Here is a 22,743-nt window from a genome sequence, read left to right as displayed (position 1 = left end):
TCCTGGACATAATCCCAAGCACTGAGTTTTCTACTAAGAAACACATTAAGGCTGACACTGGGATATTTCTTGAGAAAAGGACTAAGAGATGCTAAATAATGGTCACAATCTTATTCAGACTTTAAGTTTTGTTACATTTATTAATAAAAGGGAAGAATGTCATATTTATGCTCTAAGGTCAGTGAGAATATATTGTTTTCTTCATGACCTACTAACAGATACACTACAGGAATTGTCACTCATATTCATCTAGGGTACAATTTTACCTGATCTTCCCAATAAGCACAAAAACTGAAAATTCTGAAGGGATTTTGAATCCTCTAAAGATATAAAAACAATTTCAAAAGGAAATACCAAGTTCATTTATGTTATTAAAATTTGTTTCTTTTTCCTTTTTTGGAATCCGGTGAGGGCAATGAGCCATACATACGTAAAATGGCATGCCTATTCAGAGTTCGATTCTGTGTTCACTTTTAGTGACTCATTTCAAATGTCCAGCAATAACTGATTCTCTTTTTTTAAAGTGTTATTTGATTTTTAATTGCCTCGCTGATCTTTAATTTTTTCAAGTTGTTTGATGGGAATTAAGTAAGTCCAACTCTCTGTTAGACATTCATTTATATTCCTATTTTATCCTTGGAGAGATTTTTTTTGAGACAAAAAATGACCTAGCTTATGGAAACCCAGAAAACCTAAAGCTATGTTTTGCATATCTTAAGATAAATTCCAACAATAGTCATTTTCCTTAAAAGTTAAAATAAGTTACCCTAAATATCACCAATTTAAAAAATGGAGTTCTCAACTACCAATAATGAAGTCATATTGATTTAAGGTATGTTTTTCCAACCATTTTACAATATTTGAGCATAAATCTTTACCCTTATTTCACTTGTGATTTCTTTAAATGCCCTCAGATTTATTTGAAAGTACCATCCATAAAGATTTTAGTCCAATTTGGAAATGATCATAGCACTGTGAAGCTAAAGAAAGACTTGACAGAACTAGTAGCCTTGTCCCCGATGTCATAGATGAGGAAAGTGATTCTGAAAAATGAGGCTTCCTTAATATCTCAGAGCCATTTCAGATCAAAACTGGAACTAAGATCCAAGTATTTTTATTTTTTCATACCAGTGCTCTACCTACATCTATGCGAAGCATAAGAACTAACAACTATAATAAAGTCTTTACATACTATTCACTCACCTGTAATAAAGTACTTTCTAAGGTGTGTATATTTGTTGATCTTTATTATAATTTTATAGAGGTGCATATATGGCATAAGATGTGATACATGTATATAATATATAATCTTAAAACATATGTATATTTATACATGTATGTATTATATATAATTTTGTAATATTTAGTGAAATTACACTACACAAATGTTTAAAGTCATTATTGGTTAATAAAATTAAAGGTATTATCAGCTATATCTAGTTTTCTTTAAATAAGTAATTGATTTATTATTAAAAAGCATTTGGGATTAGTAACTTTATTAGTTTAGGAAAGCATCTCTGGAAATGATTCTCTATAATAAAAAATAAACACCAAGCTGCAAATAATTGGATAAAATGTTATAAAGAGCTCCCACATTCATTTTTCCATCCTTTCAATCAACATATACTTTGAAATATCCATTTACCTATGTGATTACTAGATTATGTAAAAACAAAATTAAAAAGAATGCAATGCTGATACCAAGAATTATAGTAGGAATATTAAATATTAATCAAGCAACCAGTGAAATATTTTCAATCTGTGGCAAATTCAATGAAGATATAATACAACATACTAAAAGATAATATACCAGAGGTCTGATCCTGTCTTGAGGATCAGAAAAGCTTCTCCCAAGAAAATACTGCTTAAGCTGACATTTGAAGGATGAGCATGAGAGGTGCATTTTAAGTAGGAGTGGGAGTCACAGCACAGGAGTGGCAGGATAGTGAGTTTCAGATAAGCAAATCAGATTGGAAAGTGCACTGGGTTAGGAGGGGGAAAACCGGGTTCATTCTAACCTGAATGAAGTTAGAGGAAGCCTCAAGATGAAGATATAAACATGGTGGAGACCAGATTCTAAATAGCCATGTAGGCATGTTAAGGAATTTTTTTCTTTATTCTGGGTGGGGGAAACAGGAAGGTAGATAGGGAGGGGTTTTTAGTTGAAAAGTTTAATGGCAGGATTTTTCTTATAAGAGATCACCTCAGGTGTGGTGTGGACAGCAGATTGGATGTAAAGACATCAGTTGGGGAGTTATAACAGTTTTTGAAAGAATTCAGTATTGTTGGGGCACCTGGGTGGCTCAGTGGTTGAGCATCTGTCTTTGTCTCAGGGCATGATCCCCGGGTCCTGGGATCGGGTCCTGCATGGGACTTCCCTTAGGGAGCCTGCTTCTTCCCCTGTGTATGTCTCTGCCTCTCTCTCGTGTCTCTCATGAATCAACAAATAAAATCTTAAAAAAAAAAAAAAAAAAAAGGAACTCAGTAGTGTTGATTTAGGCAGTGTCCAAAGAGATGAAGTGGAATAGACAGAATCAAGAGATATTTAGAAAGAAGATATAATAAATTTTAAGAACAGGATTTTGTGACGCATTAGACACTGAAGGTGAATCCAAGATTTAAGGATTATAGTTAAATTTTGACATGTTAAATAGAATACGGCCCTTCACTGGAGTAAGGAAAACCAGAGAATAACCAGTTAGATATAGGAAAGAGTGAGTATCATGAATTTGATTTTGAAAATATAGAGATAGAAAGGAACATTTCCTCTCTCTCACAGTTGCCTTAAGGGCAACTTTTTCATGTGTATTTCACCCTTGTAGGTACAAAGGCTTAGGAATGAAAGGTGTGTTTAAAGTTTTTTCTCTACTTCTTGCATGCATAAGACCTTAAGTAATCACTCTGAACTTCAGTTCTCATAAGTAAAATGGGGAAATAATGATAATCATATTACCTATATCTCACAGTTGTTAAAAGGTCAGAACAATGTGGGTTGGAAAGTCACTTGTAAAACAACAATCATTATAATGATACATATTTTTATATGGTTTCTGTTTCTTTGTAAGAGGTGGAGTTATGCTGCCCTGAAAGGTGAGCCACGCACCTCTTTGAGTATTAATTTCTTAACAAGACTTTCTAGAATCAAGAGTTCATATGGCAATGTACTCAACATGAAGAAAATGAAAATCATTAAAAAACAAAACAGAAACATGTATATTTGTTCTCAGATTCTAAATATCCTTAGCAAATACCTAAAGGATGCCTTTGGCATACGCTACATGAAAGGTATTTTGTTTCCCCTACATTAGTTATTACTAATAATTATTGAGGTACTTTAAATGCAACAAACACAATTTTAATGAGTTTACACGCAATAATCCATTTAACCCTCAGGATAACTATAGGAAATTTGCTATTTTTACCACCAATTTATTGGGGAATACGAGATTATATAACAGGTTTAAGGTTAAAGAGCTATATGTCAGATATTGAAACTAGGCAGATAGTTCCAGAGGTAATATCTGTATTCTTATGCTAAATTCTGAGTTATATGCCACTACAACACTTGAGGGAAATAAATACTATAGTATTTTGTATAATTGAAACAAATAAAATCTGATAGGAAATCCCATTATTATCTTGCAAGAAAATAAATCAAGATTTTTAACAACCCAGGGATTAGGACCACCATAAGCATTAGTAAATCAGTCCTCTCTGCTTAAGGAAAAACTACAGAGGGGGAACTGAATATGCTATGGAGTTCATTTTCAATAAAAATATACTATTTTACTTTTAACAATGCTAAAGATATAAGTTTTCTTCACATTGGCCATGGTTTTATTAAAAGTATTTTGGGAATCCCTGTGTGGCTCAGCGGTTTAGCACCTGCCTTCAGCCCAGAGAATGATCCTGGAGTCCTGGAATCAAGTCCCACATCAGGCTCCCTGCATGGAGCCTGCTTCTCCCTCTGCCTGTGTCTCTGCCACTCTCTCTCTCTCACTCTCTGTGTGTGTCTCTCATGAATGAATGAATAAATAAAATTTAAAACAAAGTATTATGTATGGCAGATTTGAATACTAAAAAAAATAAAAAAAAATTCATTATTACTTTAGATAGTAATTTCATGAGTAGGAGAGGCTTATTTTTCTGATTATTTCATAACAATAGTAACGCTGCTCTATGAATCATGCTTGTATATATATATATATATATATATATATATATATATATATAAAGAACAGAATAATAAGAACTCTCAGCTACTATTGCTCAAGGAAGTTTTCAACCACGACACAAGAGAACCTAATGAAGTATCCAATTGGTATGTAATTATACACAATTTATGAATTTATTATTTTGACCAATTACTCTTACTGTGTCATAAATGTACTTTCACTTATAACTATTAGAATGGATTGCTGTTTTGAACTTCTTAAAGACAAAATTTATTCTTAGTAACTCAGTACTTTGAAAGAACCAAAGTTGAAATTCATGTACTTCAGTTAAAAAAAAAAAAAAAGTGATATCTGAAAGACATTCATCCAATTCCAGAATCACTTACATTTGCTTGCTTTTCAGTTTCATCATATTAGATGGAAGATTTAAGAAGGCCAGACAATGTAAGGTACTAACAGACAAAGTATATCAAAGTCCTTTAGAAAAGAATCACCAATACCTGTGTGAAGGCCAGATGAGTTATTCATTTTAAGTTAGTTTTGTTTTAGAGGTAGAATAAAAATCTGATAAAATAGCCAAAGGCCAAATTAAAAATAAGAGAAATCTCTGGCAGTAGGGAAGATAGGAAAATGGAAAGAAGGGTAAGGATAGGAAATGAATATACATAAATATAAGTTAGCAAAACAAGACTTTTTTGGAGGAAAGGGAAGGAAAGAAAAAAGGAAAAAGAAATGAAATCAATATTCCATGTGTACCAATGGTGCGTGTATTCTGATAGGATCAATAATTTGTGCTTACAGAATCATTGTAAATACTATAAGCAAACTATAGACTATTTAGTGACATGCTTGAAGGATTTACAAACTCAAAATTATATTAAACAAGTAAGTCATAATTCCTATCTTAATATTGCTACATCATAAAAACATTTCACAGTGTCTATAAACACATTCATAGCTATCACAGGGTCATTCCAGTTATGTTTTCATGTTTGGGTTGTTATTTACTGCCCATATGGTGCTTTTAAAATAATTATAGGGTAAATGCTTCACATTTTCCAGTTAACATCTAACTTTGTTTTTGATATAAACTTGCCTCAGGGTCATGCCCCTTTTCTACTACACATTGAATGACACGACCTGCTCTACTGAACATCTCAGTTACAAATATCATTGCATTGTATTGTATAATGTCCAGTTGTGGAGGAAAAAATAAATGCTGTATATCAGTCAAAACTTACTGGTACATTTACAAAGTATTCACAATATTTCAGGAATCCATGACAACTCATTGAACTAATATTCTAACTCATTTTTTTAAAATGTTGCATTTAATCCACAACCTTTGAGGAATTATCTTCACTATTTTTATGGATGAGGGAATGAGGTTTAAGGAGACTAAGTAAAGTCCAACATCACAGAAGGTAAGATGAATCATGTGGAAACAGGAGACTAGAGGCTTAGGTTTCATTGTGTTGTTTCCCCCACACCCCATAAGGAAATTAGGAAAACAGATTAGGAACACACACACTCACAGATTCAGATGACTTGAAACATAAACATACACAAAAGCAAATCTGATGCAGGATAAATATATATTCTTTTCCTTCCAGAAACGTCATGATTTTGCAGGAGAGGAAACTGCTTTTGTCCCTTTTTTTCTCATTTATAGAAATTAACAGATTTAACTTCAACCTGAACCATTTTTTTCCCTAATATACCAACAGATAGTGTAATAATTTCCAAGTATGATTTGGAAGTCTTCTTAGTGTTGAAATATGAACACATAAGTACTGTCCCCTTGCATTACTAATAAAGTAGTTGGTCTCATATGGCTATCCCAGGGAGCGTAAAATGAAATACATATTCATATATCCTCTATTTACTAATTTATAAGGCAGGCATTGAATATTTAATATCTGTATGAATTAATAGAAAAGCTATAATGCCAACAAAATGGATAGGCTATGCTTGAACTACTCTTCATGCTCCTATCTCTCTCTTAGCTATCTATCTGCAAGGGATGTAATAGATAAGGCCTGGGGTTTTAAAAAGCCTTACTTTTTCTTCAGCTTAAGAGCCTCTAATAAAAAGTATCTGTCCAATATCCAAGATTTTCATGATATAAATATCCAAAGTGTTGGATTACTTGCTAGGAAATCAGTGAAAAGAGGTGATAACATATTTTAAAATCAAATACCATCCGATTTTAACCTAAAATAAATTCCAATACAAGTTCAGGCACCTTTCACAAATTTAATTAGAGTAACACTTCTCATTAAATCTCTAACATAGTCTGCTGAACTAATAATAAATGATATGGGCACATTCATGAAGAGTTTAGCTTGCAGGAAGTAGGAAACAACCTTGGTTAAAGTTGCAAAGGACAACAAGTAGAGAACAGAAACCATATGCTTGATACACAGTTTCTGTAAATACCAAAGATATAAACCAAAATTGGAAGACTGCAGCTGAATATTTCACTTTGTGCCTCTGAGTGTGGCATCTGTGTGCCTAAGGCTCCCACTCCAGACCACAGATTTATTTGCCATGTTTGAATCTCTAAAGATTCCTCTCTGTGATTCATTTCCTCCTCAACCACTCTGCAGAAAACTAAATTCTCATTCACTTGCTACAAAAGTTTTTATCAACAATAACACCACAGTACAGAGATTATTGCTTTCAGCTGCATGGGCAGATGTAGGCACACTCATGTCTAACTTGCTAATTGAATAGATCTATAAATTATCTGTGAGTCACAAATAGACATCCTGCAAAAGAAGTAAATGGAGTGCTCGAATTAGTTTTCCTATTCTCCTCAATCTCTTACATTTTTAAACTTTTCTCACATCCTAGCAGTACATCATGTTGCTGTTACTTCTGATTTTTTTCTTTACTTTTCTCTCTTCATTTAAAAAAAAAAATATTTCTCTTGGTTTTGTAATTTTATTTTTAAAGTTGAAACTACTGCATTTTCTTTTAAATCAATGTTACAGAAAATATTTACTGAATATGTTTCATTTCACTTCTGTGTTGGCCATTCTATTATTGCTTGTAAATAATCTTAAAATATTCTATAAGGCAAATACCTTACCCTTGTGGGGATTAAATTTACATTTTTCCTATATTGTAAGATCTCCTTTGATGTTGTAAGTTCCTTTCTTAGGTCAATGTCAATATTGTTTGAACTGTGGAGAGCCATGTTCGAGTTCTACCTTTGGGGAAACTGAGGTATAAAAATTGATTTGGGCTACAATCTCAAACTTTTATTTTTTTAATTTATTTTTAAAAATATTTTTTTTATTTATTCATGAGATACGCAGAGTGAGAGAGGCAGAGACATAGGCAGAGAGAGAAGCAGGCCCCATGCAGGGAGCCTGATGTGGGACTTGATCCCAGGACTCCAGGATCATGCCCTGAGCTGAAGGCAGACACTCAACCACTGAGCCACCCAGGCATCCCTACAATCTCAAACTTTTATATGATTAGGTAGAAATGCATAGACAAGGTATATAAATTTTATTCAATGCCCCCAGGTTTGAACATGTTGCCTATAGGGCATAATTGGATAGGTTTTAAAAAAGAAGGTGTAGAGGAAGGGTTGTCTAGTTCATTTATGTTCCACTAAATTCCAATCTTAATTCACTCCATTATGGAATTTTATCACCTAAAATCAAATGTCCTTAAAATCCTACTACTATATCTCACTTGGGAAAAATAATAATGTGTACAGAAGTAAGATCATTGCAGTTAGAACACTTATATTGGAGATACATATTTATTTGGTTAATGGCAAGCAAGTTCAAATAAGTCACTTAACCTCCCTGAACTTCATTTTTGGTTCCTATAAAAAAGCAAAAGTTATGGTCAGTGTCTAGTTCAATTCCTGTGACCTAGTATGCATTTCAGAAAATTTTTCACACAAATTTCCTTCACAGAAACATTGTGACATACTATACATTAATGTTTTTGGTATAGTATGAGGTATATGAATATAGCAAACTATATAAACATATACTACTTTGTTATAATATTTGACTATTAAAATGGAATAGGAGTGGTTTGGTGGGAGAAGGCTTAAGATACGCCTGACCATTTTATATTCAATATCAAATATTATCCTCCAATAATCCTTTAGTGAATAAAATATTACTTTCTACATCTTGTAAGTGAAAAAAAAAAAGGCCATTTACCCAACATTGTATAGTTACAAACTAGTTGTAAGATTTAGATTTAAAATGGACGTCTGCTTGACTTTAAAACCTTTGTTTTTATCTGCTACACTGTACTGGGCTATGAGGTCAATAGCTGCGAAAACGGACACCCAACTGTGATGTTCCAAAGATGGTATCCTCAAGGGTATTTGGCTCTTGGAGAAAGTTACACATGCAAAAGCACGATGTCACGGTAGAGAGATGCAATTGGGGGAAGGAAGTGAACAAAAATGAGGAGAAAGTAGGAACAAGAACACAGAGACTTTGAGGACACAGCAAGGAAATTCCAAGGAATATGGAACGCTGTTAAAGTAAAAATATATAAAAAAATATTAAAAAATAAATAAAAATAAAAATATAAGAAAAATCTATATGATAAAAAATGCTTCAATCAGAATAGTTCATTTATAATAAGCTCTGTGGTCTAATGGCTTAAAACAACAAAGCATGGTTCTCATTTATACTTCATATTTATTATGAGTTGGCTTGGTGTTGGTGTTTTTTTCTCTGTTATCCTCATTCTGTGACCCAAAGGTGACATAATATCACTAATTTGTGCATTGCTGATTGTTTTAGTTCTGTCTGCTATACCAAAGTTCTACAGGACTGATAGCTTACAAGCAATAGAAATAGGTTTCTCCTAGTGCTTGCTGGAGGCTGGGAAGCCCAAGATCAAGATGCCAGCCACATTCTGGTGAGAGCCTGCTTCCGACTTCATAGACACTGTATCTTCCAGCTGTGTCCTTAATGTAATGGAGGATGTGGGAAGCCTCCGTGAGGCTCCTTACATAAGAACACTGATCCCATTCTGGTAGGCTCCACCCTCATGACCTCCAGAGGCCTCACCTCCTAAAACCATCACTAGGGAGTTAGGATTTCAACTTAGTTTTAGGGGTCACAATCATACTATAGCACTAGTTGCCTTGGAAGAAATAGTCCTGTTTTAAAACCTATGCTCAGTAGTACCATGCCTCATTTTGCCTAACAATTTCTAAAAAAGGCAAATACCAAACTTAAGTTCAAGGAGATGAAGAATAAGATCCTTTGGTGTGCCCAAGAGGAAACCAGCAAGATTTAGTGAACATATTTAGAACTTCCCAAATTCCTTCCACTTCCAGGGAATAAATGTTTGTAAACAAAGGGAACAGAGATTCCATTAAATAGAGTGTAATTTATGGGAATTTTTGATTCAGTGCCAAACTATACTCACTAAATCCACTCACTGTCCAAAAAGGAAGATTGGGAGCAAAAGCACAATTTTGGGGAAGGCTGGCAGAAACTTAGGCTGAATAAATCAGGACTCACTATTGGTGCTCGAATCTAACAAAAAGAAAACCTCAGAAACTCAAAGAAACAGGCAAAAAGATATCAGACAGGCTGGGTTTTGCTAACAAAAAAAAAAAAAATGCAGGCATGGTATGAAGATTATAAAAAGTGAAATCAAATTATAATGCTTAATGCTTCCGTTCTAGAATAACAGTTTGTTCTTGCTTAATTCAGCAATGATATTGAGAGAAGAGCTGCTACTGATAACAACGGACTTGGGGTTAATCCTAGTGGAAGATGATCTAGAAATAGTTCCTTTGGACAATGGAGAGGTCTGAGGACAGAGAGATGCTATTGACAGGAATGTAGAAATTCAGTAAACACATATACGGACGGGCTACTTAACATTTTTGTGTTTCTTGGCATTCCAAAAGCAACAGTGAAAGTCAGGACACATGATTCCTTAAGATGTAAAGAGATGTGCTTGCGTTTATGGTGACATGTATTCATGAAAGAGGAGTGAGGACCTTTAATATGCTTAAGTCAAGGCCATTTACATCCTGGCAGATGGTGAGAAGAGAAAAACATGTTTGATACAAAGAAGACCAAAATTCACAGTAAGGATTTTACTTATCTTCTTTACTTTTCCAATCCAAATAAAAGTTTTCCTTTGTTTCTTGTTATAAGTATGACATGAGTTATATAGCATGATTGTGGCTGAGATTTTAGACTGGATTAACATAATTAAGGTTTCTAAAATCTGTTAAGTTTTTCATAGAGACTGGATGCAACTAGTTAGAGAACTTCCTATAGAGAAATATTATAGAGACTATTTTAGGCCAAGGCATATTTTACCTAGAATGCTATAATTATACTCAAAAAAGGGTTTCAAACATCAAAGCCAAAAAGTGATTTAAGTGTTGAGGATAAACGTGAAGTGAAAACACAAATGGAAGATAAACAGTGAGATCAGAGGTCATGTAAGTAAGTAGGTTGTTTTGGCAAAAAAGTTCAGGAATGAAAAAATGAATAAATGATTGGCTAAGGTATGATTAATGTGGTAAACCATATAAAATTCATAGATATCATGAATGTCCTAATGCCAGTTACTAATCCCTCTTGTGCCATGAACTAAAACTTCTCAGGGACTATCAGGAAGACACTTGGGACATTTTACATGGTAGTCAACGTGTCCAATTTGATACCTCCAGCCTTTCCTCATAATAATAGACTAGGCACTAAAGTAATCTATGGAATCCCAGATCTCCCATAAACTACAGTCTTAACATAGGCCATTGACTATTGCCACCCATTTCTTTAAGGATGCTGTGAAAGACCAAACCAAGACTAAATAAGTAGCACATTATGTAAGAAAGCAGATGTTAGCATGGAGTTAGAAAAACAAGGAATATCTGAAATAATGTCTATAAAAGATAAAGAAAAGCAGAAAAGGGGGTAGGTAAGGTAAACCTACAGATGACAATACTGGTATGACATATATGAATGGAGAGAGGCATGGAAGGAGGGTTGGGTAGGAAGTATATCACCCTATGGCACAACTGAGAAAGTCCCATCTAACCCAACAGGGAACTCGGGTGTAGATTGCCTAAAGAAAAGTTCTGCATTGGGCAGAAATGACCAGGCCCTAGTACTTTACCAAGTTCAGTTACTAGCTATGGCTAAAAAAGACCCAGCTCAAATTCTGCAGTGGGTCTCAAAGCTGCTGCAGCTGGAGCTGTCAATTAAATTTACTCTTTACACCTGATTCACTGGATCTTTCTTTAAAGGAGAGTCAAATAACCAACTTCCATGGCATCCACATATGCCTAGGATGTTCTGTAGTGCTGGATCAGATTCTGAGCACTACATTTTATGCAAAGTATAAGCAAATGAACTACATAAAACTGGAATCAAAGTAAAAAATAAATGAAGAAATAGAAGATAATTAATCAAGATTAGAAAATAATTAAGAAATGTCTGTTAGTACCCTGAGTATAATAGGTTAGAAAAAAAAGAACATATAACATATTTATCATAAATTGTAAGCAAGATCCATTCCATCAAAGACTGAATTTTGTAACCATGAGTGTTGTACAGCAATGACAATTTTAGAAAATAGTGCATTCCTCTTGCCTAGTAATACTCAAGCTGAGTTGAATTTACTACCAGCCAGGGATGCCATATAAGGGGTAGGAACACCATAAGAGGATGCTCTAGGAGCCTTCCTTCCTCTTACCACTCAGTGTTTTGTGACTTTTCTATACTTAGCTATTGTAGAATTTAGAGAAAGCCTTTTCATTTCTCACATTATTATCTTATTTACAAGAACTGAACAAGTACAAAGCAGAGAAGCTTTTGGTAAGTTGTCCATGAACACCTAAAGCTGTAGGGTAATGCCATATTATACAGTCATGAATTATATCTTATGAGATTAATAAGAAAAAATCATTGATGTCATTCTTTGTGTTCCAGGTGCTTTAACACCTGTGATCTTATTAGTCCTCAGGGTATTCCTGTAAAGTAAGTTGGAGGTCAGACATTCTCCCTTATCCTCATTATGAAGAAGCAAAGAGGAGATGACTAGCTCAGAGTTCTCTGTAACTCAAGAGTATAGCTAGAAATAGAAGTCAGGATTTCTGTTCCAAGATATGATAGACGAATAGTTTTATTTATTTTTTTAAAGATTTTATTTATTTATTCATGAGAGACACACAGAGAGAGGCAGAGACACAGGCAGAGGGAGAGGCAGAAGGAGAGGTAGGCTCCATGCAGGTACCCCTATGTGGGACTGGATCCCAGGACCCCAGGATCATGACCTGAGCCGAAGACAGATGCTCAACTGCTGAGCCACCCACACATCACCCAAATGAATAGTTTTAAAGCTGTTCCTTAACATTTGTGACTTAAAACACACAAAACACAAACCAAGAATGACATGAAAAAGCAGTATTCACCCTGGGGAATGTCCACACTCAGGATGAACTTCCATTAGCCTCTTTGTGAAATGTAACTTCAGAGAGGCTGATGTTGTGATGTGACTCGGGGTTTTAATAGAGATACTCGCTAGGTCCCAGAATGTTAAAGCAATAAAATCATAATCTGTCCTCTGAGTCAGGATGGTAGTATAAATTAATGGTGAGCCAGAGAAATAACTTGCCATATAATTCAGATGCCATTATTATCACTGCCGTGTGTTAGGTACTACTTTGTTCAACCAAATAGAAAAGAACAGAACTGAGCAGATAGAAGACAGCAGGCCTTAGTAGGCAGATAAAAGAAGAAAAAGAAAATAGGAGGGGAATAAAAGCACTTAATCAGATGTGGGAAGACCTGGATTTTGTTGTAGCTTTGCCACTGACGTTCTCTGTGACCTTGAGCAGTTTATTTAATATCTTTGGATATACATTTCCTATTTTGTAAAATAAAGTGAATTAATAAATAATTCTGAGTCCAATCTAGTTATAAGATTCTATTAATGAGAACTCATATCCTTATACTTTTATACTTTACAGACTCATATCCTGAACTACTTCACATTGACTGACAGACTACTAAGGATGTCATTTACAATATCGCTCCTCCTATAGTATAATAATCCTGTATTCCAGTTAACAGAGAGGATCCTTTAAGCTCAGTATAAAACAAAGAGATTATTTTCTAAGGTATACTTTGGTATAGATTGTGCTTGTTTAACAGATGTTATTTAAGTGACACAACCATACGCAGAGACTAGTGAAAAACTAGGCAGCAGAAATGGAGCAAGGTAAAACAATTTGACATTGGAAGATGCACTCATTTCTCTCTTATAAATATGTTTCAGGAGTTGAAAGTCAGAATCATAGCCAAATTCTACTGAGACATTACAGAAACATTAATAACTATGATATTTATGATAGTAAATAAAAAAAAACTAACCTATTGTTATGTATTATTACAGAAAACACTGTAAGTCCGGAGAAATAGATTTCAGTCTCAGAACTGTCACTTACTTTTGAGACATTGGGCAAAGCTTTACTCATTCTTTCACGCATGGTGTAAAATGATTGAGTACCTACTACGAGCCAAGAGATTTTAGAGGATAGGTTATGAGTGAACAACAATGAAAAAGGGTTTTGTTTAAGGTATAGAAAAGCAGGTCTTGGTTTCTTCGGCTTTTAAAAGTAAAGACAGATTCTGATTTCCTCTCTGATTGTATGACTCATTATATAAGTCCTTGGAATTTCTTACTCCTGTCCTCACAAGAATAAAGCTGAACAAATTGAAAAACAATGATTAGATTCATTGGAGAACTGAAATCACAAGGCAAGCTACAACCCCCAAAACTAGACAGAGGTGGAGGCAGAGAACTAAGGCTTACCTGGAGCCAACAGACTGACACCTGCTACTGGAGTCAGTACCAGCAGGAATATTTTATAATTGACAAATTACGGGAGGCTCAGTGTAAATCAGCTTCAGAGTTAAAAGTGTCATTGTGATGATTAATATATTATGGATAAGAGAGAGTAAGTAGGAGTTTCATTTGATTGTCGCATAAGATGGCCCTCATTTTCGTCTCTTCACCCTCAAAAACAAAAATTTAGCACCCACTCACAAAAAAAAAAAAAAAATCCAAAAACCCCTTTGTGAGAGTGTATCTGGATACTGGCTATGGATTCTGCAGTAACCTTTGACCAGTTCCAGCTCCTCTCTGCTGCAGTCTGGGAGCACCTGGAGGAAACTTACTTAGGCAGTGACTCACAGATAAGAATGTCTTGGTGGGCCCCACCTGGCCCTGGGCGGCAGACATCCCCGGGGTCACCGTCATGACAGTGTCACTTCTGCTGCGGCAAGGACGGTCTGGGGCACTGAAAACTATGCTCCTAGAAGCATGAGTGTTTCGAGGACTTGCTTCTACAGTTTCTCTCTGTGCAGAATTAGGGAAGAGCGAAAAGGGATTGCCACCGAATCCCTAGAAACAAAGTCCACCAGAAGTGCCTGCTCAAGCTGAGCCGTTTGACAACACCACGTACAGGAACATCCAGCACCACGACTACACCCTGCACACCTTCTTAGACCTCAACCTGGACCTGACCAAGGACTGGATGCCTCAGCCCTCTTTGTGTCGAGTCACCTTGCCACTGAGTGCTCCCTTGAGAAAGTGAACTTATCGGTCTGGGCTACAGAAATAAAATCTACTCTTGTCACGAGGCCTGACGTGTATAATCAGTGTCTCTTTAATAGGAAACAGTGAATTAGTTTATTCAACACCGTTTAGAAATATCTATGCACAAGGGATTTTTCTCCCGTGAGCCAGAAACTCAGAGAATTGTAGGTGCTTTCCATCACTGTGATCCCACTATGTCGAGTCCCTGGTCAGTTTAATGTTAGTCTCCTTTACCAGCTAAATGTTAATAAATGTAATGATAACCTCTAAAAAAAAAAAAAGAAGAAGAAGTCTTTGTGGAAGTCCACGTTCATGGAGGGGATGTTTGACCATGCCACTGGACCAAAAATATACGAGTTTGGACACACTGAAATGGGTAAGAGAATAGCTTGCTTCTGCCTCTTTCACCTGTCCCTCAAGGCAGTATAGTTTGGGGCTAAGTGAACCTTCTGGGCTGTAATTTCTTGTGTAGGGAAAGAGAGAGCAGGTGAGTGAGTGCCCAATTTCTGCAGCTGTGCTGGATGATACCAAAGAAACTCATTTTTCTCTCACAACATCTAGGATACTAAATCAGGATCTCAATGACTAGGAGGAGGGAAGAGATTGGGAGAACACAGATAAGATTCCCTGAGGCCATTCAATGGATGTGAATCCTACTTACTGCATTGTGGGCTTCATTAAGAAGCCCACCCATAACCTAATAGGAAAGCTTCTCTTACCTGTGAATCCCCACAACTGGCCTACAACCACCCATTGATCCCATGCACCTCATTCATGCATCCCTTGCTTTGCAACGTGCTCCCTGTGCACATTCCTAAAGGCCGCAGCAGGAGTGAGCTTTGCAGATGGCTAGATAGTGCCTGCCTTTGGCCCAAAGCCTGATCCTGGAGTCCCAGGATCGAGTCCCACATCAGGTTCCCTGAATGGAGCCTGCTTCTCCCTCTGCCTGTGTCTCTGCCTCTGTGTGTGTGTGTCTCTCATGAACAAATAAATAAAATCTTAAAAAAAAAGAATAGATCAAACAGAAAAAAAGAATCTGTGAATTGGAAGATAGAAACTTTGAGATTATCCAGAAGAGAAAAAAGAAAAAAGTGAAAGAGTGATGACAGCCTGGCTGATTTATGGGATACTATCAAAAGAATCACTATGCAAACTAACAGAGTTCCAGAAGTAGAGGGAGAGGAGGGTAGAAAACTAATTTAAAGAAATAATGGAGGGGATCCCTGGGTGGCTCAGGGGTTTGGCACCTGACTTTGGCCCAGGGTGCGATCCTAGAGTCCTGAGATTGAGTCCCGCGTAGGGCTCCTGGCATGGAGCCTGCTTCTCCCTCTGCCTGTGTCTCTGCCTCTCTCTCTCTCTCTCTCTCTCTCTCTCGCTTGCTCTCTATCATGAATAAATAAATAAATCTTAAAAAAAATGAAAGAAATAATGGCTGAGAACCTCCTACACCTCAGGGGAGATTACACATCCAAGTTCAAAAAGCTAATAGATCACTCCATAATTCAATCCAAAAAGATCTTCCTTAAGACACACCGCAAAAATAAAATACAAAGAAAGAATCTTAAACAGAAAGAGAAAAGAAAATTGAACCTACAAAAGAATCTCTATTGGTGTACTACTGGATTTTTTCAGAAAAATAAATAGATGATTGATAGATAGGTAGGTAAATAAATAAATAAATAAATAAATAAATAAATAAATAAAAACATGTACAGGCCAGGAGAGAGTGAGATGATATATAAAAAGTGTTGAGAGAGTAAACTGCCAGTGAAAAATACTCCATCTTACAAAGTTATTCTTCAGAGATGAAGGAGAAATAAAGAACTTTTAAAAATCTTTATTTATTTGAGAGAGAGTACATGAGCAGGAGGGACAGAAAGACAGAGAGAATCTCAAGTAGACCCCCTTTTGAGCAGGCAGCCCCACGTGGGGCTTGATCTCACAGCTCTGAGATCATGACTGAGTTGAAATCAAGAACCGAATGCTTAACTGACTGTGCCACCCAGGGCCCTGAGAAATAAAGATTTTTTTAAGACAAATACCTAATAACCAGAATTGCCTTCCAAGGAATTCTGCAATTCTTCAAGTCAAAATGAAAGGACACTTATTAGTGACATAAAAACATATGAAAATATACAACATACTAATAAAGGTAAATACATAGTCAAATTCAGAATATTCTAATACTGTAATATGGTGATGTGCTATTCAGTTAACTACAGTATATGGCTAAAAGAAAGGAGTATTAAAAATATCTATAGCTACTAAAATTTGTTAATTAATATGCAATATATAGAGGTAAACTGTGGTACTAAAAATATAAAAGAGGGACGCCTGGGTGGCTCAGTGGTTGAGCATCTGCCTTTGGCTCTAGGCATGATCCCAGGATCCTGGGATTGATTCCTGCATGGGGCTCTCTGTGGGGAGCCTGCTTCTCCTCTGCCTGTGTCTCTGCTTCTCTCTCTGTGTGTCTCTCATGAGTAAATAAATAAAATCTTAAAAAAAAAAAAACTAGAAGAGGGGTAAAAAGAATTTTTGTATGTGATCAAAATTAAGTTGTTTTCAGCATAAAATAGACTGTTGTATCTCTAAGATATTTTATCTAAGCCTAATATTAAGTACAAAGAAAACATCTGTAGTAGGTCCACAAAAGGTTAAAGGAAGGGAATTAGAGCATACTATATGGAAAATCATTAATTCACAAAGGAAGGTGACAGGAGGTAGAAAGTTACAAAACAGACAGAAAATAATTTAAAACATGGCTCCAGGAGGGGGCCAGTTCAGTAATATCAGTTCAGTAATATCTCCCAACAAAGAAAGTTCCAGGACCATATGGTTTTACTGCTGAATTATACCAAATATTTAAAGAAGAATTAACACCAATTCTTCTTAAGTTCTTCTGCAAAACTGAAGACAAGAAATCACTTCTAAATTAATTTTACAGGGCCAACATTACTCTGATGCCAAAACTAGATAAGGGCAGTACAAGAAAACTATAGACTAATATTCCTAATGGATTCAAAAATTCTCAACAAAATATTAGCAAGGTGAATTCAACAACACATTAAAAGAATCATGTACCATGACCAGGTAAGATTTATCTCTGGGATGCAAGGATGATACAACACACAAAAAGCAATAAATATGATCTACCACATTAATAAAATGAAAAATAAAAATCATATGATCATCTCAATAGGTACAGGAAAAGCATTGAACAAAATACAACATACTTTCAATATATATATACAAAAATCAACAAATCTGGTATAGAAGGAACACACCATAACATAACAAAAGCTATATATGACATGCCCACAGCTAAAACCATACTTAATGGTCAGAGATTGAAAGCTCTTCCTCTAAGATTGGGACAAAGAAAAGGGTGCTCATGATCTTATTTCATACAGTTCTAGAAGTCCTAGCCAGAGTAATCAGGCAAAATAAAGAAATAACAGGCATCCAAATCAGAAAGGAAGTAAAATTGCTTTTCTTTGTAGATGATATAATATTATATATAAAAATCCTAAAAACTTAGCATTAGTCAAAAAAATTCAGAAAAAATTGCAGAATACAAAATCAACATACAGAAATCAGTTGCAATTCTATATTATAACAATAAGATATCTGAAAAAGAAAGAGAAATTGCATTCACAGCAACATCAAAAATAGTAAAATATATCAGAATACATTTAGCCAAAAGCTGAAAATCTATACACCAAAAACTATAAGACTACTGGAAAAACTGACAAAGACACAAATGGAAAGATCCTGTGACCACGGACCAGAAAAAATAATATTGATAAAATATCCTTTGCATCTATAGATTCAATGCAATTTCTACCAAAAATTCCAATAGCTTTTTTCACAGAATTAGGAAAAAACAGTCCTCAAATTTGTATGGAATCACAAAGACTGCTAATATCCAAAGAAATACAGAGAAAGAAAAAAACAGAAGGCATCATACTTCCTGATTTCAATCTATATTACAAACCTATAGTAATTCAAACAGTACAGTACTGGCATAGAAATAGACGTATAGACCAATAGAACAGAATCAAGAGCTTAATAAACCCTTGCATGTGTAATTAACTAATATTTGACAAGAAAGCCAAGAATACTCAGTGGGAAAAGGATAGTTTCTTTAATAAATTATATTGGGAAAACTGCATTAACCACATGCAGAAAAATTAAATTGGATCCTACATCACTCACAAAAATTAACTTAAAATAGACTAAAGACTTAACCATAAGACCTGAAACCATACAGCTCCTAGAAGAAAACAGGGAAAAATATCCTTGTCATTGGTTTTAGCAACAATCTTTTTTAATACAACATGAAAAACATAAGCAATAAAAGTGAAGATCAGTAAGTGGGACTACATCAACTAAAAGCATCCGATACTGCAAAATAAATAGTTCACAAAATAAAGAGGTCACCTTCAGAATGGGAGAAAATCCCCTGTACTCTCATGTTTATTGCAGCATTATCCACAACAGCAAAGATGTAGAAACAACCTGTTTCAATCAATGGATGAATGGTTAAAGATGTGCCATATATAAACACACACACATACACACACACGAATATTATTCAGCCATGAGAAAGAAGGATATCCTGCTGTGTGTAACAATGTGGATGAACGTTGAGGGTAATATGCTAAAGTATGTCAGCCAAGGAAAAGACAAATACTATGCGATCTTGCCTATATGTATAATCTAAAAAAGCCAAACTCATAGAAACAGAGTAGAATGGGCTAGGCAAGGGTGGTAGAGGTGGAAATATTGGTCAGTGGAAACAAATTTCCAGTTTGATGATGAATACATTTTGAGGAGCTAATTTATAGCATGGTGAGATCATCATCAATACTATATTAAATACTTGAAAGTTCCTAAGAGAGATTTCAAATATTCTTATCACAAAAAATAAATGGTAATTCTAGGATATGAAATATTAGCTAGTGCTATGGTGGTTAATTATTTTGCAATATATAAGTGTATTTTAATCAACACATGTACCTCTTAAACTTATGCAAAGTCAATTATATTTCTACAAAGCTGGGGGATAATAAAAAGAGTACCTGGCTATACATGAAGTGTCAAAGTTATGCTTTACGTACAAGCATATCTAATGGCTTTATACATCAATTTTTTTTGCATATAGATATTAACAAAATGGAGGTCATACTGAGAATAGTGACTATGATACTCAGGGACTTGAAGCATATTATGAAGAAAAATCAAAGCTGTCAAGTATAAGAACATTGAATAAAAATTACATAGATTTCACTTAGTAGAAATAACTTTATAACCATGATTGCCTGAGACAATACAGGTATTCAACAAACATTTTCATTTTCCTGATGGGTACATAGCTACAGTACATTTCCTAGTCCTTTGGAGGTAAGTACATCCAGGTGACTGAGATATAGCCAGTGGAACACGAGCAGAATTAATATACACAAAGCCCAGGCACGATACATAAGATCTCCCAGGCATGTTCTTTCATCTCTCTTTCACCTTTGACAATTAAGTGGAAAATACTATAAAGACTAATTAGGATGGTGGTATTTTAAAATAGAAAGATCCTGTGCCTCTAGTGCCCTGAAACCCATGATTAGGCTAAAATTTTTTTATGAGGCTTAATTAAGTGATAAATAAACTTCCTATTTATTAAGGTCTCGAGATCTGGAGTTTATCTCTTGCAGCAAACAGTACCACTTACACTAGCTAGTCAATATTTGAGGACAAATTATATTCCCATGTGCCAATTATTAGCTGTTTTTTCTCATTTTCATACTCTGCTCTTTTTGGCAGAAGAACCAACTCTTAAGAGATTTTTGTTTTCAGGTCACCTTGCCAATTGCTTTGATTAATAGAAGCTACTGGCAGAAGATTGTTGGGTGAATGGAGGGAAGTAGCCCAAATGTTTCTCCCCCTCAGTCTTCTACTCTGACAAAATAGCAGTGGCTATTCACTTCTTTCCGTGACTGAACTCCTGCAAGTAGGATTTACCATGGTTATAGTTCCTGGTGTATGGCTTTGGCTGCTAGAAATGTGGTAGCAAATCTCCATCCCTGGTCACAGGAGGCAAAGGTTTAAGAGCAGCTTCCTAAATTTGCTCAACTCAAGAGTTAACTTATATTTCTTGATTGCTCTTATAGCTAACAGTCTCATAATTGACTTTCTATATTAAACATCTTTTTGTTTTTGTTACCTCGTATGGGTTTGTTCTCCTGGATGGATACTGAGTTGCTAGCAATTACATATGTGAAATTAAGATATAGGATCAACCTCCACATTAGACGATATTCAAAGTCACTTCATAGTCAAAATAACTTCATTTCAAAGATTGACAGGCTAAAAGTAGTATATTACTCAAGATACTCTGAGTTGTAACAGAAAACTCAAGATAGCTTAAACAGCATAATTCGACAGCTTTATAAAATATAGAGGTGGTGGAGTAGTGAGGGTGCCAGATTCAGTAATATTAGGGCCAAGTTCCATTTCTGCGTGTTTCATCTCCACCCTCCTCCATATTTTCTCCATCTGAAGGTTGCATGCTGTAGTCTGATTGGCTTAGTTTTGGGTCATCAGCAGTACATCTTTGCTTACATCCATTTTGACTAGCCAAGGGCTGGTCTTATCCAAATTAAAGATTTGTAGCACTTTCAGAAATTAATGGTTCCCGAAAGGAAAAGGATGTTTTTAGAGAAAAGACAGAGAATAGGTGCCATGTAAATATTTAGCAAGTATGGACAGTGAATATTCAGAATTTCAACTTTTCTTTTTAAATAGAATTTTTCCCCCTTTCTGTCACTCATCTTTTTCTTTTTCTTTTTTTTTAAGATTTTATTTATTTACTCATGAGAGACACACAGAGACAGGCAGAGACATAGGCGGAGGGAGAAGAAGCAGGCTCCCTGAAGGGACCCTGATGCAGGACCAGATCACAGACCCTGGGATCATGCCCTGAGCTTAAGGCAAATGCTCAAACACTGAGCCAACCATGTGTCCCAAGTAAAATCCGTGAACAGATCTGAAGTTAGATTAGCCTGAATGTAATAAATCTGACCATCAATTGCTATCTTATTGGGTGCTAATAGAATCTTCAGAAAGGCAACTTTTACAGAGGTAATGGGTAAAATGTAATGGAAAATCTGATCAGCATCACACCTTTAAAATCCTCTTCTAAAATAATTACTAAAACTCACTGTGAAATCAAATATAAGTGCATTTCCTAAATTATTTGAAAATGTACATGGCCAATTAGGAAACCCATCTATAGATTATTTTCCTATAGGAGCCTGAAATATGTTGAGAATGATAAATGTAGTGATTAATGACAATGAAATATTATAGCCAAGATGTGTGTGCTTTCTTTAGACACTCTTTCTAGAGTTTTATGATTTATGACTTATTAGTTGAGATCAAGTAATTACATTTTCACTGAGGTGCTATTTAATGTTCATATTAATAGGAATCTTGAATACATTTGAGCGCTTAATTTGACCAGAATACCATGCTAAGCATATCTTGCGTAGTTCTCACAACACTCTTATTAATTTAATACTATTATCTCCCTTTATAGAGAAGGAGGCTGAGTTTAATAGAAAGAAGTAAACAAGGGCTCTTAGGCGGCTGAAGTACAATTAACGATTGTATGACTGTAATAAGACCCTTATACTTTTCTTGGTATCAGTTGATTTTTTTCACTATTGTGGCCTCATCTTAATTAAGCAAACAACTTTAAAAAAAGTAGAAAGCAGAATTTCTTTAGAGCAACAGTAAACATAACAATAAAATCACAACCAGTTTAAAAGTTCTTACTTAACAAAAGCAGAAAATAACAAGCCATCAAAAAAGAAGTCAAAAAGGAGCCCAGGACGGCAGCCCCGGTGGCTCAGCGGTTTAGCACTGCCTTTAGCCCAGGGCGTGATCCTGG

This window comes from Nyctereutes procyonoides, unplaced genomic scaffold, assembly GCF_905146905.1.
Source record: "Nyctereutes procyonoides isolate TBG_1078 unplaced genomic scaffold, NYPRO_anot_genome, whole genome shotgun sequence".
NCBI classification, from domain to species: domain Eukaryota; kingdom Metazoa; phylum Chordata; class Mammalia; order Carnivora; family Canidae; genus Nyctereutes; species Nyctereutes procyonoides.
Note: the sequence above shows the minus strand (reverse complement) of the source record.